Below are 19,106 nucleotides of genomic sequence, written 5' to 3'. Positions count from 1 at the left end.
GATTGAAATTGGAATTTCATCAAAAGTTTTACCCTATGCATCTTGTTCATCGTGATCCCAATTATATATATAATTTTTGGCCTCACGAAGGAGAAAGCATCGCTCAAGCTTGGGGGAGGCTTAAATCAATGTTATATTAATGCCCCAATCATGAGCTCTCAAGAGAAATGATTATTCAAAAAATTTATGCTCGGCTTTCTGGTAACAACCGCACCATGCTTGATACTTCTTGTGCTGGCTCTTTTATGATGAAGACTATTGAATTCAAATGGGATTTATTGGAAAGAATTAAACGCAACTCCAAAGATTGGGACCTCGACAATGGTAAGGAGTCAGGTATGACACCTAGTTTTGATTGTGCTAAATCTTTTATGGATACCGATATTTTTCATAAATTTAGCACTAAATATGGACTTGACTCTGAGATAGTAGCTTCTTTCTGTGAATCTTTTGCTGCTTATGTTGATCTCCCCAAGGAGAAGTGGTTTAAATATCATCCTCCCATAGAAGTAAAAGTAGCTGCACCTATTAAAGTTGAAGAAAAGACTGTTACTTATAATGATCCTATTGTTCCTACTTCTTATGTTGAGAAACCACCTTTCCCTGCTAGGATAAAGGATCATGCTAAAGCTTCAACTATGGTTCGTAAAAGCAATATTAAAACATATACACCTCCTGAGCAAGTTAAAGTTGAACCTAATATTGCTATTGTTAAAGATCTCTTGTCTGATAATATAGATGGGCATGTTATTTATTTCTGCAATGAAACTGCTAGAATTGCTAAACCCTGTGATACAGATAAACCTAGACCTGTGGTAGGCATGCCTGTTATTTCTGTTAAAATAGGAGATCATTGTTATCATGGCTTATGTGATATAGGTGCTAGTGCTAGTGCAATACCTTATTCTTTATACCAAGAAGTTATGCATGATATTGCACCTGCTGAGATGGAAGATATTGATGTTACAATTAAACTTGCTAATAGAGATACTATTTCACCAATGAGAATTGTTAGAGATGTTGAAGTCTTGTGTGGGAAAACTAAATATCCTGCTGATTTTCTTGTTCTTGGTTCCCCACAAGATAGTTTTTGTCCCATTATATTTGGTAGACCCTTCTTAAATACTGTTAATGCTACCATAGATTGCAAAAGGGATGTTGTTACTGTCGGTTTAGATGATATGGCTCATGAATTTAATTTTTCTAAATTTAGTAGACAACACCGTGAAGAAGAATTACCTAGTAAGGATGAAATTATTGGTCTTGCTTCTATTGCCGTACCTCCTAGTGATCCTTTAGAATAATATTTGCTAGACCATGAAAATGATATGTTTATGAATGAAAGAAGGGAATTAGATGAAGTATTCTTTAAACAGGAACCTATTCTGAAAAACAATTTACCTGTTGAAATCCTAGGGGATCCTCCTCCAACCAAGGGTGATCCCATGTTTGAGCTTAAACCGTTACCTGATACTCTTAAATATGCTTATTTTGATGAGAAAAAGATATACCCTGTTATTATTAGTGCTAACCTTTCAGAACATGAAGAAGAGAGATTATTAAAAACTCTGAAGAAGCACCATGCTGCTATTGGGTATACTCTTGATGATCTTAAGGGCATTAGTCCCACTCTATGTCAACATCAAATTAATTTGGAAGAAGATGCTAAACTAGTTCGTGATCATCAACGCCGACTGAATCCTAAAATGAAAGAAGTGGTAAGAAAGGAGATACTAAAGCTCCTTGAGGCAGGTATAATTTATCCCGTTGCTGATAGTAAGTGGGTAAGTCCTGTCCATTGTGACCCTAAGAAGGGAGGAATCACTGTTGTTCTTAATGATAAAGATGAATTGATTCCTCAAAGAATTATTATTGGTTATAGGATGGTAATTGATTTCCGCAAATTAAATAAGGCTACTAAAAAAGATCATTACCCCTTACCTTTTATCGATCAAATGCTAGAAAGATTATCCAAACATACACATTTTTGCTTTCTAGATGGTTATTCTGGTTTCTCTCAAATACTTGTTTCAGCCAAAGATCAATCAAAGACTACTTTTACATGCCCTTTTGGTACTTTTGCTTATAGACGTATGCCTTTTGGTTTATGTAATGCACCTGCTACCTTTCAAAGATGCATGATGGCTATATTCTCTGACTTTTGTGAAAAGATTTGTGAGGTTTTCATGGACGACTTTTCTGTCTATGGATCTTCTTTTGATGATTGCTTGAGCAACCTTGATCGTGTTTTGCAGAGATGTGAAGAAACTAATCTTGTCTTGAATTGGGAAAAGTGCCACTTTATGGTTAATGAAGGTATTGTCTCGGGGCATAAAGTTTCTGAAAGAGGTATTGAAGTTGATAAAGCCAAGGTTGATGCTATTGAAAAGATGTCATGTCCCAAGGACATCAAAGGTATAAGAAGTTTCCTTGGTCATGCCGGTTTTTATAGGAGGTTCATCAAGGAATTCTCAAAAATCTCTCGGCCTCTGACTAATTTATTACAAAAAGATATACCATTTGTCTTTGATGATGATTGTGTGGAAGCATTTGAAATACTTAAGAAAGCATTGATCTCTACACCTTTTGTTCAGCCACCTGATTGGAATTTACCCTTTGAAATCATGTGTGATGCTAGTGATTATGATGTAGGTGCTGTTCTAGGACAAAGAGTTGATAAGAAACTAAATGTTATTCAATTTGCTAGTAAAACTCTAGACAATGCTCAAAGAAATTATGCTACTACTGAAAAAGAATTCTTAGCAGTTGTATTTGCCTGTGATAAGTTTAGACCTTATATTGTTGATTCTAAAGTAACTATTCACACTAATCATGCTGCTATTAAATATCTTATGGAAAAGAAAGATGCTAAACCTAGACTTATTAGATGAGTTCTCTTGCTACAAGAATTTGATTTACATATTGTTGATAGATAAGGAGCTAAGAACCCCGTTGCAGACAACTTGTCTAGGTTAGAAAATGTGCTTGATGACCCACTACCTATTGATGATAGCTTTCTTGATGAGCAATTAAATGTCATAAATACTTCTCATACTGCTCCATGGTATGCTGACTATGCTAATTACATTGTTGCTAAGTTTATACCACCTAGTTTCACATACCAGCAAAAGAAAAAGTTCTTTTATGATTTGAGGCATTACTTTTGGGGCGACCCACATCTTTATAAAGGAGTAGATGGTGTTATTAGATGTTGTGTACCTGAGCATGAACAGGAACAGATCCAACGCAAGTGTCACTCCGAAGCTTATGGAGGACACCATGCTGGAGATAGAACTGCACATAAGGTACTGCAATCTGGTTTTTATTGGCCTACTCTCTTCAAGGATGCCTGTAAGTTTGTCTTATCTTGTGATGAATGTCAAAGAATTGGTAATATTAGTAGACGTCAAGAAATGCCTATGAATTATTCACTTGTTATTGAACCATTTGATGTTTGGGGCTTTGACTATATGGGACCTTTTCCTTCCTCTAATGGTTATACACATATTTTAGTTGTTGTTGATTACGTTACTGAGTGGGTAGAAGCTATTCCAACTAGTAGTGCTGATCATAACACTTCTATTAAAATGCTTAAAGAAGTTATTTTTCCAAGGTTTGGAGTCCCTAGATATTTAATGACTGATGGTGGCTCACATTTTATTCATGGTGCTTTCCGTAAAATGCTTGCTAAATATGATGTTAATCATAGAATTGCATCTCCTTATCACCCTCAGTCTAGTGGTCAAGTAGAATTGAGCAATAGAGAACTCAAATTAATTTTGCAAAAGACTGTTAATAGGTCTAGAAAGAATTGGTCCAAGAAACTTGATGATGCATTATGGGCCTATGGAACTGCATATAAAAATCCTATGGGTATGTCTCCGTATAACATGGTCTATGGAAAAGCATGTCACTTACCTCTTGAACTAGAACACAAGGCTTATTGGGCTATTAAAGAACTTAATTATGATTTTAAACTTGCCGATGAGAAGAGGTTATTTGATATTAGCTCACTTGATGAATGGAGAACCGAAGCCTACGAAAATGCCAAGTTGTTTAAAGAAAAAGTTAAAAGGTGGCATGATAAAAGAATACAAAAGCGTGAGTTTAATGTTGGTGATTATGTATTGCTATACAACTCTGGTTTAAGATTTTTTGCAGGAAAACTTCTCTCTACATGGGAATGCCCCTTACGTTATCGAGGAGGTCTACCGTTCCGGTGCCATAAAAATCAACAACTTCGAAGGCACAAATCCGAAGGTGGTGAACGGTCAAAGAATCAAACACTATATCTCAGCTAATCCCATAAATGTTGAAACCAATGTTATTGAAACCGTAACCCCGGAGGAACACATGAAGGACACTTTCCGGAATGTTTCAGACTCCGAAAAGGAATAGGTATGTGGTACGGTAAGTAAACCGACTCCAAAACAGTTTTTAAGGCAATATTTCTCCGTTTTGGAATATTTAGAAAAATAGAAAAATAAGCAGCTGCCCCGAAAGGACACGAGGGCTCCACGTGGGTGGAGGGTGCGCCCCCCTACCTCGTGGGCACCTCGTGTGCTCTCCGGACTACGTTTTCTTACAGGACATGTATTTTGGTCGGTAAAAATTCATTATATAATCTCCCGGGGGTTTTGACTCCCATATCACGCAATTATCTCCTGTTTGTGTTTCGAGCTGTTGTTGCTGCAGATTAGAGGAGGATGTCTTTGCAAGAGTCAGTCGGGGAGAGCCGGGTGTCTCATCCGGCACCGAGATCAACGACAAACAATCATGTTGACCCCTTTGGGCCAGCAACGGAGGAAGAGATGGAGGCTGATTTAAAGAGGATAGATGCCATGGAAGAGGATCAAGAAGTCACTTCCCGCCTCCAAGCTGGATTCACAATGGGAGAACTGCAGAGGTTATCCCTTCCAATGTTAGATTTCTTTCTTGTGAGAATATGAAAAAGAGCGTCACTGGTTCTCCCGCAGCTATGCAGCACCCTTGGGTGCAGGGAGCTTTGGCTATTACAGGAAAACTCCGAAAGGAAATAATGGACCTCAAGCAGCGAGTCAACAAGCTTGAGGAGGAGAACCGTATCTTGAGGGGCATCATCGCCAAGAATATCACATCACCATCCCCGAGAAGAGAGACATAATCACATGGGTATGGGCACTCCACTTGGCAACTGCCAAGCTTGGGGGAGTGCCCCGGTATCGTATCACCATCACTTTATCTTTACCGTTTTTCTTAGTTCGATCCTTTTGGTAATATCTTGATCTAGTAGAATAAAAGTTCTTAGTGTGATTTAGTTGTGAGTTTTGCTTTATTATCCTTCTATGTAATTGAGTCCGTGAGCCATATAATAAAGGTTATTGTTGAGTCAAGGGCTTGATTATTTTTCCATGATCCTAAGTGAATAAAAGAAAAGAGAAAGAAATGAAAGAAACAAAGAGATCATGTGAATCTTATGGAGAGTAATGAGCTCACATAGACAGAGTACGATGAATAAAAGTTGTTGAGAGTTGACAAACATAATTTTGGTCATCGTTGCAATTAATAGGAAGTAATAAAGAAAGAGAGGTCTTCACATATAAATATACTATCTTGGACATCTTTTATAATTGTGAGCACTCATTAAAATATGACATGCTAAAGAGTTGACATTGGACAAGGAAGACAACGTAATGGGTTATGTTTTCTTACATCTGAGATAAGTTATATTGTCTTGGATCCTCCAACATGTTGAGCTGGCCTTTCCCCCTCATGCTAGCCAAATTCATTGCACCAAGTAGAGATACTACTTGTGCTTCCAAACACCCTTAAACCAGTTTTGCCATGAGAGTCCACCATACCTACCTATGGATTGAGTAAGATCCATCAAGTAAGTTGTCATCGGTGCAAGCAATAAAAATTGCTCTCTAAATATGTATGATTGATTGGTGTGGAAGAAATAAGCTTTATACGATCGTGTGATATGGAAGTAATAAAAGCGACAGACTGCATAATAAAGGTCCATATCACAAGTGGCAATATAAAGTGACGTTCTTTCGCATTAGGATTTTGTGCATCCAACAAGAAAAGCGCATGACAACCTCTGCTTCCCTCTGCGAAGAGGCTATCTTTTACTTTTACCTCCTACCACTACTAGAAAAAGGGCTGGTAGTGGCGCACCTATTTTCGCTACTAATGGCGCACTACTGGTGCGCCACTAGCATCACGCCATTAGAATATTTTTCTAATGGCGCACCAGGTCAATATGCTTAATCTCAGGTCAAATCGCACTCTGTGGTTAAACTTCCCGAAAGGTCACCCATCCTCACACTACTCCAGCCCAAGCACGCTTAACTTCAGAGTTTTTGAAAAATATTTCAAACTTCCCGGTCATATTACGTATCATTTTTTGAAAAAAAATTAAAAAAAATTTCAAAACCTTTTTTTTGATTTTTTTGCCTCTAGATCTTGAAAGCCCCGTAACTTTTTTTGTGTTAGGTTTTTGGGGATTTTGAAAATGTTTAACGGGGTTCCCCCGATTAAATTCGGATATAACTTTTCGAGTAGATGATTTTTCATATATAAAACTTTTTAATCCGAGTTCGTATGCAAAAGTTATGCCCATTTTACAAATTTCCAGAGAGATTTTGCAAATAAAGTCGAAATTTATATTTGTAAATTTTCCCAACAACTAGACCACATATCACATGGCAAACTTATTTTCTTTTATTTTTTTGACATTTTTATCATTTTTTTTATTTTTTTTAAAACTGAAAAGGCGGTCCACGAGGGGGGGTCCATTCGGTGGAAGCCGGGCAAACTAGTAATGGCGCACCGTGGGGTGGTGCGCCATTAGTAGTTAAACTAGTAATGGCGCACCACACCCACATTGCGCCATTACTAGTTTTGAAAAAAAATCTAAAAAAATTGAAATTTTTTTGAATTTTTTTGAAAAAAACTTAGTAATGGCGCACCAGTGGACAGTGCGCCATTACTGCGCCATTACTAACAAATTTTTTTATTTTTTTTACCTTTTTTTTCAGAACTTCTAATGGCGCACCGTGGGTGTGGTACGCCATTACTATGTCAACTAGTAATGGCGCACCACATCCACGGTGGGCCATTAGTAACAAAGTTTGTTTTTTTCAAAACTTCTAATGCCGCACCGTACACCAGGTGCGCCATTAATAATATATTACTAATGGCGTACCTGTATGTGGTGCGCCATTGCTATATTCTAATGGCGCACCACACACGTGGTGCGCCATTAGTGACCATTTCATATATAGCCGTTTTCCTAGTAGTGTACATTGCATAAGAGTCATGGTGATCTTCACCCTTCCTTTTTACATTTTATCCTTTGGCAAGCACAATATGTTGGAAAGATCTTGGTATATATGGCTAATTGGATGTGAGTTCTCATGAACTATTACTGTTGACATTACCCTTGAGGTAAGACGTTGGGAGGCGACACTATAAGCCCCTATTTTTCTCTGTGTCCGATTAAAACTCCATACCCATAAGTATTGCGGACTATATTATAGTTGAGTATGTGGACTTGCTGAAAGGCTCTTATACATTGACTCTTTCCTATGTTATGATAAATTGCAATTGCTTCAATGACTGAGATTATAGTTTGTTAGTTTTCAATGAAGTTTACGATTCATACTTGATATTGTGATTGAATTATTACTCTAGCATAAGAAATCATATGACAAGAATTATATAAATTGCTGTTCTAAGAATGATCATGATGCCCTCATGTCCATATTTTATTTTTTTATCGACACCTTCATCTCTAAACATGTGGACATATTTTTCGATTTCGGCTTTTCGCTTGAGGACAAGCGAGGTCTAAGCTTGGAAGAGTTGATACGTCCATTTTGCATCATGCTTTTATATCAATATTTATTGCATTATGGGTTGTTATTACACATTATGTCACAATACTTATGCCTATTCTCTCTTATTTTACAAGGTTTACATAAAGAGGGAGAATGCCGGCAGCTGGGATTCTGGCTGGAAAAAGAGCAAATATTATAGACCTATTCTGCACAGCTCCAAAAGTCCTAAAACTTCACGGATGATGTTTTCCAAATATATAAAAAAACATTGAGCGCAAGAACTTCACCAGGGGGCCACACCCTGCCCACGAGGGTGGGGCCGCGCCCTACCCCCCTGGGCGCGCCCCCTACCTCGTGGACCCCCTGGTGGCCCTCTGGTGACCATCTTCTGCTATATGGACTCTTTCGATGGGAAAATAATCATAAGCCATCTTCTCGGACGAAACTCCGCCGCCACGAGGCGGAACCTTGGAGGAACCAATCTAGGGTTCTGGCGGGGCTGTTCTGCCGGGGAAACTTCCCTCCCGGAGGGGGAAATCATCGCCATCGTCATCACCAACGCTCCTCTCATCGGGAGAGGGCAGTCTCCATCAACATCTTCATCAGCACCATCTCATCTCAAAACCCTAGTTTATCTCTTGTATCCAATTCTTGTCTCCAAGTCCGGGATTGGTGCTAGTAGGTTTCTAGTAGTGTTAATTACTCCTTGTAGTTGATGCTAGTTGGTTTAATTGGTGGAAGATCATATGTTAAGATCCTATATGCACATTAATACCCCTCTGATTATGAACATGTTTATGCTTTGTGAGTAGTTACTTTTGTTCCTGAGGACATGGGAGAAGTCTTGCTATTAGTAATCATCTGAATTTGGTATTCGTTCGATATTTTGATGAGATGTATGTTGTCTCTCCTCTAGTGGTGTTATGTGAACATCGACTACATGACACTTCACCATTGTTTGGGCCTAGAGGAAGGCATTGGGAAGTAATAAGTAGATGATGGGTTGCTAGAGTGACAGAAGCTTAAACCCTAGTTTATGCGTTGCTTCGTAAGGGGCTGATTTGGATCCATATGTTTCATGCTATGGTTAGGTTTACCTTAATACTTTTGTTGTATCTGTGGATGCTTGTAATAGAGGTTAATCATAAGTGGGATGCTTGTCCAAGTAAGGGCAACACCCAAGCACCGGTCCACCCACATACCAAATTATCAAAGTACCGAACGCGAATCATATGAACGTGATGAAAACTAGCTTGACAATATTCCCATATGTTCTCGGGAGCGCTTTACATCATATAAGAGTTTGTCCAGGCTTGTCCTTTGCTACATAAAGGATTGGGCCACCTTGCTGCACCTTATTTACTTTTGTCACTTGTTGCTCATTACAAATTATCTTATCACAAAACTATCTGTTACCACTTGTTTCTGTACTTGCAGAGAATACATTGCTGGAATCCGCTTATCATTTCCTTCTGCTCCTCGTTGGGTTCGACACTCTTACTTATCGAAAGGACTATGATAGATCCCCTATACTTGTGGGTCATCAGTTGCATCATTTACAACTCTTCTTTAAGATATCCATTAAGGAATGCAGTTTTGAGATCCATTTGCCAAATTTCATAATCATGAAATGCGGCAATTGCTAACATGATTTGGACAGACTTAAGCGTCGCTATGGGTGAGAAGGTCTCATCGTAGTCAACTCCTTGAACTTGTCGAAAACCTTTCGCAACAAGTCGAGCTTTATAGACAGTAATATTAGCTTCCTCACTAATTGGTGTAGGAATCACAGGAACTGATTGATGTGATGGACTACTTTCCAATAAGGGAGTAGGTACAATTACCTTATCAAGTTCTAATTTCCGCCCACTCACTTCTTTAGAGAGAAACTCCTTCTCTAGAAAGGATCCATTCTTAGCAACGAATATCTTGCCTTCGGATCTATGATAGAAGGTGTACCCAACAGTCTCTTTTGGGTATCTTATGAAGACACATTTTTCTGATTTGGGTTTGAGCTTATCAGGTTGAAGCTTTTTCACATAAGCATCGCAGACCCAAACTTTAAGAAACGACAACTTGGGATTCTTGCCAAACGATAGTTCATAAGGTGTCGTCTCAACGGATTTCGATGGTGCCCTATTCAACGTGAATGGAGCCATCTCTAAAGCATAACCCCAAAATGATAGCGGTAAATCAGTAAGAGACATCATAGATCGCATCATATCTAATAAAGTGCGGTTACGATGTTCGGACACACCATTACGCTGTGGTGTTCCAGGTGGCATGAGTTGCGAAACTATTCCGCATTGTTTCAAATGAAGACCAAACTCGTAACTCAAATATTCTCCTCCACGATCAGATCGTAGAAACTTTATTTTCTTGTTACGATGATTTTCCACTTCACTCTGAAATTCTTTGAACTTTTCAAATGTTTCAGACTTATGTTTCATCAAGTAGATATACCCATATCTGCTCAAATCATCTGTGAGGGTCAGAAAGTAACGATACCCGCCACGAGCATCATCACTCATCGGACCGCATACATCAGTATGTATTGTTTCCAATAAGTCTGTTGCTCGTTCCATTGTTCCGGAGAATGGAGTTTTAGTCATCTTGCCCATGAGGCATGGCTCGCAAGCATCAAGTGATTCGAAAAGTCCATCTGCATGGAGTTTCTTCATGCGCTTTACACCAATATGACCTAAACGGTAGTGCCACAAATAAGTTGCACTATCATTATTAAACTTATATCTTTTGGCTTCAATACTATGAATATGTGTATCACTACTATCAAGATTTAGTAAAAATAGACCACTCATCAAGGGTGCATGACCATAAAAGATATTACTCATATAAATAGAACATCCATTATTCTCCGATTTAAATGAATAACTATCTCGCATTAAACAAGATCCAGATATAATGTTGCTACCTCTTGAGCACTGTGTTGGTTTTCCCTGAAGAGGAAGGGATGATGCAGCAAAGTAGCGTAAGTATTTCCCTCAGTTTTTGAGAACCAAGGTATCAATCCAGTAGGAGGCTACGCGCGAGTCCCTCGCACCTGCACAAAACAAATAAATCCTCGCAACCAATGCAAGTAGGGGTTGTCAATCCCTATAGGGCCACTTACGAGAGTGGGATCTAATAGATATGATAAGATAATATTTTTGGTATTTTATGATAAAAGATGCAAAGTAAAATAAAGGCAAAGTAAATAACAAATAAATAACTAAGTAGTAGGAGATCAATATGATAAAGATAGACCCGGGGGGCCATAGGTTTCACTAGTGGCTTCTCTCGAGAGCATAAGTATTCTACAGTGGGTGAGCAAATTATTGTTGAGCAATTGACAGAATTGAACATAGTTATGAGAATATCTAGGTATGATCATGTATATAGGCATCACGTCTGAGACAAGTAGACCGACTCCTACCTGCATCTACTACTATTACTCCACTCATCGACCGCTATCCAGCATGCATCTAGAGTATTAAGTTAAAAACAGAGTAACGCCTTAAGCAAGATGACATGATGTAGAGGGATAGACTCATGCAATATGAAGAAAACCCCATCTTGTTATCCTTGATGGCAACAATACAGTACATGCCTTGCTGCCCTTACTGTCACCGGGAAAGGACACCGCAAGATTGAACCCAAAGCTAAGCACTTCTCCCATTGCAAGAAAGATCAATCTAGTAGGCCAAACCAAACTGATAATTCGAAGAGACTTGCAAAGATAACCAATCATACATAAAAGAATTCAGAGAAGATTCAAATATTATTCTTAGATAGACTTGATCATAAACCCACAATTCATCGGCCTCAACAAACACACCGCAAAAAGAAGATTACATCGAATAGTTCTCCACAAGGGAGGGGGAGAACATTGTATTCAGATCCAAAAAGAGAGAAGAAGCCATCTAGCTGCTAACTATGGACTCGTAGGTCTGAGGTAAACTACTCACACTTCATCGGAGAGGCTATGGTGTTGATGTAGAAGCCCTCCGTGATCGATGCCCCCTCCGGCGGAGCTCTGGAATAGGCCCCAAGATGGGATCTCGTGGATACAGAAAGTTACGGCGATGGAATTAGGGTTTTGGCTCCGTATCTGGTCGTTTGGGGGTACGTGGATATATATAGGAGGAAGGAGTACGTCGGTGGAGCAACAGGGGGCCCACGAGGGTGGAGGGCGCGCCTGGTGGGGGTGGGCGCGCCCCCCTACCTCGTGGCCTCCTGTTTTATTTCTTGACATAGGGTCCAAGTCTCTCTGGTCTTATTCGTTGAGAAAATCAGGTTCCCGAAGGTTTCGTTCCGTTTGGACTCTGTTTGATATTCCTTTTCTTCGAAACCCTAAAACAGGCAGAAAACAACAATTCTGGGTTGGGCCTCCGATTAATAGGTTAGTCCCAAAAATAATATAAAAGTGGATAATAAAGCCCAATAATGTCCAAAATAGTAGATAATATAACATGGAGCAATCAAAAATTATAGATACATTGGAGACGTATCAAGCATCCCCAAGCTTAATTCCTGCTCGTCCTCGAGTAGGTAAATGATAAAAACAGAATTTTTGATGCGGAGTGCTACTTGGCATAATTTTAATGTAATTCTTCTTAATTGTGGTATGAATATTCAGATCCAAAAGATTCAAGACAAAAGTTCATATTGACATAAAAATAATAATACTTCAAGCATACTAATAAAGCAATTATGTCTTCTCAAAATAACATGGCTAAAGAAAGTTATCCCTACAAAATCATATAGTCTGGCTATGCTCTATCTTCACCACACAAAATATTTAAATCATGCACAACCCCGATGACAAGCCAAGCAATTGTTTCATACTTTTGACATTCTCATAACTTTTTCAATCTTCACGCAATACATGAGCGTGAGCCATGGATATAGCACTATAGGTGGAATAGAGTGGTGGTTGTGGAGTAGACAAAAAGGGAGAAAATAGTCTCACATCAACTAGGCGTATCAACGGGCTATGGATATGCCCATCAATAGATATCAATGTGAGTGAGTAGGGATTGCCATGCAACGGATGCACTAGAGCTATAAGTATATGAAAGCTCAAAAAGAAACTAAGTGGGTGTGCATCCAACTTGCTTGCTCATGAAGACCTTGGAAATTTTGAGGAAGACCATCATTGGAATATACAAGCCAAGTTCTATAATGAAAAATTCCCACTAGTATATGAAAGTGATAACATGAGAGACTCTCTACTATGAAGATCATGGTGCTACTTTGAAGCACAAGTGTGGTAAAAGGATAGTAACATTGTCCCTTCTCTCTTTTTCTCTCATTTTTTGGGCTTTCTCTCTCTTTTTTATGGCCTCTTTTCTTTCTCTTTTTTTTATTTTTTGTCCGGAGTCTCATCCCGACTTGTGGGGGGATCATAGTCTCCATCATCCTTTCCTCACTAGGACAATGCTCTAATAATGATGATCATCACACTTTTATTTTTCTTACAACTCAACAATTACAACTCGATACTTAGAACAAAATATGACTCTACATGAATGCCTCCGGCAGTGTACCGGGATATGCAATGACTCATGAGTGACATGTACGAAAGAATTATGAATGGTGGCTTTGCCACAAATACGATGTCAACTACATGATCATGCTAAGCAATATGACAATGATGGAGTGTTTCATAATAAACGGAACGGTGGAAAGTTGCATGGCAATATATCTCGGAATGGCTATGGAAATTCCATAATAGGTAGGTATGGTGGTTGTTTTGAGGAAGGTATCTGGTGGGTGTATGATACCGGCGAAAGGTGCGCGGTATTAGAGAGGCTAGCAAAGGTGGAAGGGTGAGAGTGTGTATAATCCATGGACTCAACATTAGTTATAAAGAACTCATATAATTGTTGCAAAAATCTACAAGTTATCAAAGCAAAGTATTACTCACATGCTCCTAGGGGGATAGATTGGTAGGAAAAGACCATCGCTCGTCCCCGACCGCCACTCATAAGGAAGGCAATCAAAAAATAAATCATGCTCCAACTTCATCACATAACGGTTCACCATACGTGGATGCTACGGGAATCACAAACTTCAACACAAGTATTTCTCAAATTCACAACTACTTGACTAGCACAACTTTAATATCACCATCTTTATATCTCAAAACAATTATCAAGTATCAAACTTATCATAGTATTCAACACACTCATAAGGGAATTTTTATTCTTGAATACCTAGCATATTAGGATATTAAGCAAATTACCATGCTATTAAGACTCTAAAAATAATCTAAGTGAAGCATGAGAGATCAATAGTTTCTATAAAACAAATCCACCATCGTGCTCTAAAAGATATAAGTGAAGTACTAGAGCAAAATTATATAACCCATAAGATATAAGCGAAGCACATAGAGTATTCTAAAAAATTCTAAATCATGTATGGCTCGCTCAAAAGGTGTGTACAACAAGGATGATTGTGGTAAACTAACAAATAAAGACTCAAATAATACAAGACGCTCCAAGCAAAACACATATCATTGGGCGAATAAAAATATAGCTCCAAGTAAAGTTACCGATAGAAGTAGACGAAAGAGCGGATTCCTTCCGGGGCATCCCCAAGCTTTGGCTTTTAGGTGTCCTTAGATTATATTGGGGGTGCCATGGGCATCCCCAAGCTTAGGCTTTTTCCACTCCTTGTTCCATAATCCATCAAATCTTTACCCAAAACTTGAAAACTTCACAACACAAAACTTAAAGTAGAAAATCTCGTGAGCTCCGTTAGCGAAAGAAAATAAAAGATCACTTCAAGGTACTGTAATGAACTAATTATTTATTTATATTGGTTTTATACCTATTTTATTCCAACTTCTCTATGGTTTATAAACTATTTTACTAGCCATAGATTCATCAAAATAAGCAAACAACACACGAAAAACAGAATCTGTCAAAAACAGAACAGTCTGTAGTAACCTGTAGCTAGTGCAAGATCTGGAACCCCAAAAATTCTAAAATAAATTGCTGGACATGAGGAATTTATCTATTAATCATCTTCAAAAAGAATTAACTAAATATCACTCTCCAAAAAAATGGCAGCAGTTCTCGTGAGCGCTAAAGTTTCTATTTTTTACAGCAAGTTCAACAAGACTTTCCCCAAGTCTTCCCAACGGTTCTACTTGGCACAAACACTAATTAAACACAAAAAACACAACCAAAACATAGGCTAGATAAATTATTTATTAAATAACAGCAAGGAAAAATATTGGGTTGTCTCCCAATAAGCGCTTTTCTTCAAAGCCTTTTTAGCTAGGCATTGATAATTTTAATGATGCTCACATGAAAGACAAGAATTGAAGCACAAAGAGAGCATCATAAAACATGTGACAAACACATCTAAGTCTAACATAATTCCTATGCATAGGAATCTTATAGGCAAACAAATTATCATGGCAAGCAAAAACTAGCATATGCATGGAAGAGGAAAGAAACAATAGTAATCTCAATATAACGAGAGGTAATTCAGTAACATGAAAACTTCTACCACCATATTTTCCTCTCTCGTAATAATTACATGTAGGATCATAAGCAAATTCAACAAAATAGATATCACATAAAATATTTTCAACAAGATCCACATGCATGCAAAGTTGACACTCTTCCAAAATAGTGGGATTAACATTAACTAAAGTCATGACCTTTCCAAACGCACTTTTATCAAAATTTCATAAGATTGAACATTCTCCAAATATGTGGGATCTAAAGTAGACATTCTTCCAAACCCACTTTCAATATTATTGCAAACATTATAATCAATCTCATATTCATCATGGGGCTTAAATAAATTTTCAAGATCAAAAGAAGAATCACCCCAATCATGATCATTGCAACAAGTATAGGACAAAGAAAAACAAGCATCCCCAAGCTTAGGGTTTTGCATATCATTAGCACAATTGACATTAATAGAATTTGCATATCATTAGCACAATTGACATTAATAGAATTTATAATAACATCATTGCAATCATGATTTTTATTCAAAGGTCTGTCGTGAATCACTTCATAAAATACTTCATCGCAATTTTTAGATTCACGAATTTCAAGCAAAACTTCATAGAGATAATCTAGTGCACAAAACTCACTAGCAATTGGTTCAACATAATTGGATCTCTTAAAGAGATTAGCAAGCGGATGAGGATCCATAGATCTTAGGTTCTCTGTTTAGTAATAAATAAACGACTATTCCAACCATATGAGCAAACAAGAAACAGGCAAAAAGAGGCAAATAGAGAAAGAGAGGGAGGATAGAGAGAGAGGGCAAATGAAACGACAAGGGTGAAGTGGGGGAGAGGAAAACGAGAGGCAAATGGCAAATAATGTAATGCGGGAGATAAGGGTATGTGATGGGTACTTGGTATGTTGACTTTTGCGTAGACCTCCCCAGCAACGGCGCCAGAAATCCTTCTTGCTACCTCTTGAGCATTGCGTTGGTTTTCCCCGAAGAGGAAGGGATGATGCAGCAAAGTAGCGTAAGTATTTCCCTCAGTTTTTGAGAACCAAGGTATCAATCCAGTAGGAGGCTATGCACGAGTCCCTCGCACCTGCACAAAACAAATAAATCCTCGCAACCAACACAAATAGGGGTTGTCAATCCCTATAGGGGTTGTCAATCCCTATAGGGCAACGAGAGTGAGATCTGATAGATATGATAAGATAATATTTTTGGTATTTTTATGATAAAAGATGCAAAGTAAAATAAAGGCAAAGTAAATAACAAATAAATAACTAAGTATTAGGAGATCAATATGATAAAGATAGACCCCGGGGCCATAGGTTTCACTAGTGGCTTCTCTCGAGAGCATAAGTATTCTACAGTGGGTGAACAAATTACTGTTGAGCAATTGACAGAATTGAGCATAGTTATGAGAATATCTAGGTATGATCATGTATATAAGCATCACGTCCGAGACAAGTAGACTGACTCCTGCCTGCATCTACTACTATTACTCCACTCATCGACCGCTATCCAGCATGCATCTAGAGTATTAAGTTAAAAACAGAGTAACACCTTAAGCAAGATGACATGATGTAGAGGGATAGACTCATGCAATATGAAGAAAACCCCATCTTGTTATCCTCGATGGCAACAATACAATACGTGCCTTGCTGCCCTTACTGTCACTGGGAAAGGACACCGCAAGATTGAACCCAAAGCTAAGCACTTCTCCCATTGCAAGAAAGATCAATCTAGTAGGACAAACCAAACTGATAATTTGAAGAGACTTGCAAAGATAACCAATCATACATAAAAGAATTCAGAGAAGATTCAAATATTATTCATAGATAGACTTGATCATAAACCCACAATTCATCGATCTCAATAAACACACCACAAAAATAAGATTACATCGAATAGTTCTCCACAAGAGAGGGGGAGAACATTGTATTGAGATCCAAAAAGAGAGAAGAAGCCATCTAGCTACTAACCATGGACCCGTAGGTCTAAGGTAAACTACTCACACTTCATTGGAGAGGCTATGGTGTTGATGTAGAAGCCCTCCGTGATCGATGCCCCCTCCGGCGGAGCTCCGGAACAGGCCCCAAGATGGGATCTCGTGGATACAGAAAGTTACGGTGGTGGAATTAGGGTTTTGGCTCCGTATCTGGTCATTTGGGGGTACGTGGATATATATAGGAGGAAGGAGTACGTCGGTGGAGCAACAGGGGGCCCACGAGGGTGGAGGGCGCGCCTGGTGGGGGTGGGCGCGCCCTCCTACCTCGTGGCCTCCTGTTTTATTTCTTGACATAGGGTCCAAGTCTCTCTGGTCTTATTCGTTGAGAAAATCACGTTCCCGAAGGTTTCATTCCATTTGGACTCCGTTTGATATTCCTTTTCTTTGAAACCCTAAAACTGAAAAAACAGCAATTCTGGGTTGGGCCTCCGGTTAATAGATAATCCCAAAAATAATATAAAAGTGGATAATAAAGCACAATAATGTCCAAAAAGTAGATAATATATAATGGAGCAATCAAAAATTATAGATACGTTGGAGACGTATCAAATGTTCATGCTTAACGCCGGCACTAAATAACAATTATTCAGGTCTAAAACTAATCCCGAAGGTAGATGTAGAGGTAGCGTGCCGACGGCAATCACATCGGCTTTGGAACCATTTCCCACGTGCATCGTCACCTCGTCCTGAGCTAATCTTTGCTTAATCTGTAGCCCCTGTTTCGAGTTTCAAATATTAGCAACAGAACCAGTATCAAATACCTAGGCGCTACTGCGAGCATTAGTAAGGTACACATCAATAACATGTATATCAAATATACCTTTCACTTTGCCATCCTTCTTATCCGCCAAATACTTGGGGCAGTTCCGCTTCCAGTGACAAGTCCCTTTGCAGTAGAAGCACTCAGCCTCAGGCTTAGGTCCAGACTTGGGCTTCTTCACTTGAGAAGCAACTTTCTTGTTGTTTCTTCTTGAAGTTCCCCTTCTTTCCTTTGTTGTTCTTCTTGAAACTGGTGGTCTTGTTGACCATCAACACTTGATGCTCCTTCTTGATTTCTACCTCCGTGGCCTTTAGCATTGCGAAGAGCTCGGGAATTGTCTTATCCATCCCTTGCATATTATCGTTCATCACGAAGCTCTTGTAGCTTGGTGGCAGTGATTGAAGAACTCTGTCAATGACACTATCATCAGGAAGATTAACTCCCAGCTGAGTCAAGTGGTTGTGGTACCCAAACATTCTGAGTATATGTTCACTGCCAGAACTATTCTCCTCCATTTTGCAGCTGTAGAACTTATTGGAGACTTCATATCTCTCAATCCGGGCATTTGCTTGAAATATTAAGTTCAACTCCTCGAACATCTCATATGCTCCATGACATTCAAAACGTCGTTGAAGTCCCGATTCTAAGCTGTAAAGCATGGCATACTGAACTATCGAGTAGTCATCAACTTTGCTTTGCCAGACGTTCTTAACGTCGTCAGCAGCATCTGTAGCAAGCTTGTCACCTAGCGGTGCTTCCAGGACGTAATTCTTCTGTGCAGCAATGAGGATAATTCTCAAGTTACGGACCCATTCCGTGTAATTGCTACCATCATCTTTCAACTTAGCTTTCTCTAGGAATGCATTAAAATTCAACGGAACAACAGCACAGGCCATTTATCTACAACAACATAGACATGCAAAATACTATCAGGTACTAAGTTCATGATAAATTAAAGTTAAATTAATCATATTACTTAAGAACTCCCACTTAGATAGACATCCCTCTAATCATCTAAGTGATCATGTGATCCATA

The sequence above is a fragment of the Triticum urartu genome, chromosome 5, assembly GCF_003073215.2.
Source record: "Triticum urartu cultivar G1812 chromosome 5, Tu2.1, whole genome shotgun sequence".
In the NCBI taxonomy this organism is placed as follows: domain Eukaryota; kingdom Viridiplantae; phylum Streptophyta; class Magnoliopsida; order Poales; family Poaceae; genus Triticum; species Triticum urartu.
The sequence above is the reverse complement of the archived record's forward strand: the minus strand, read 5'-3'. Positions refer to the sequence as shown.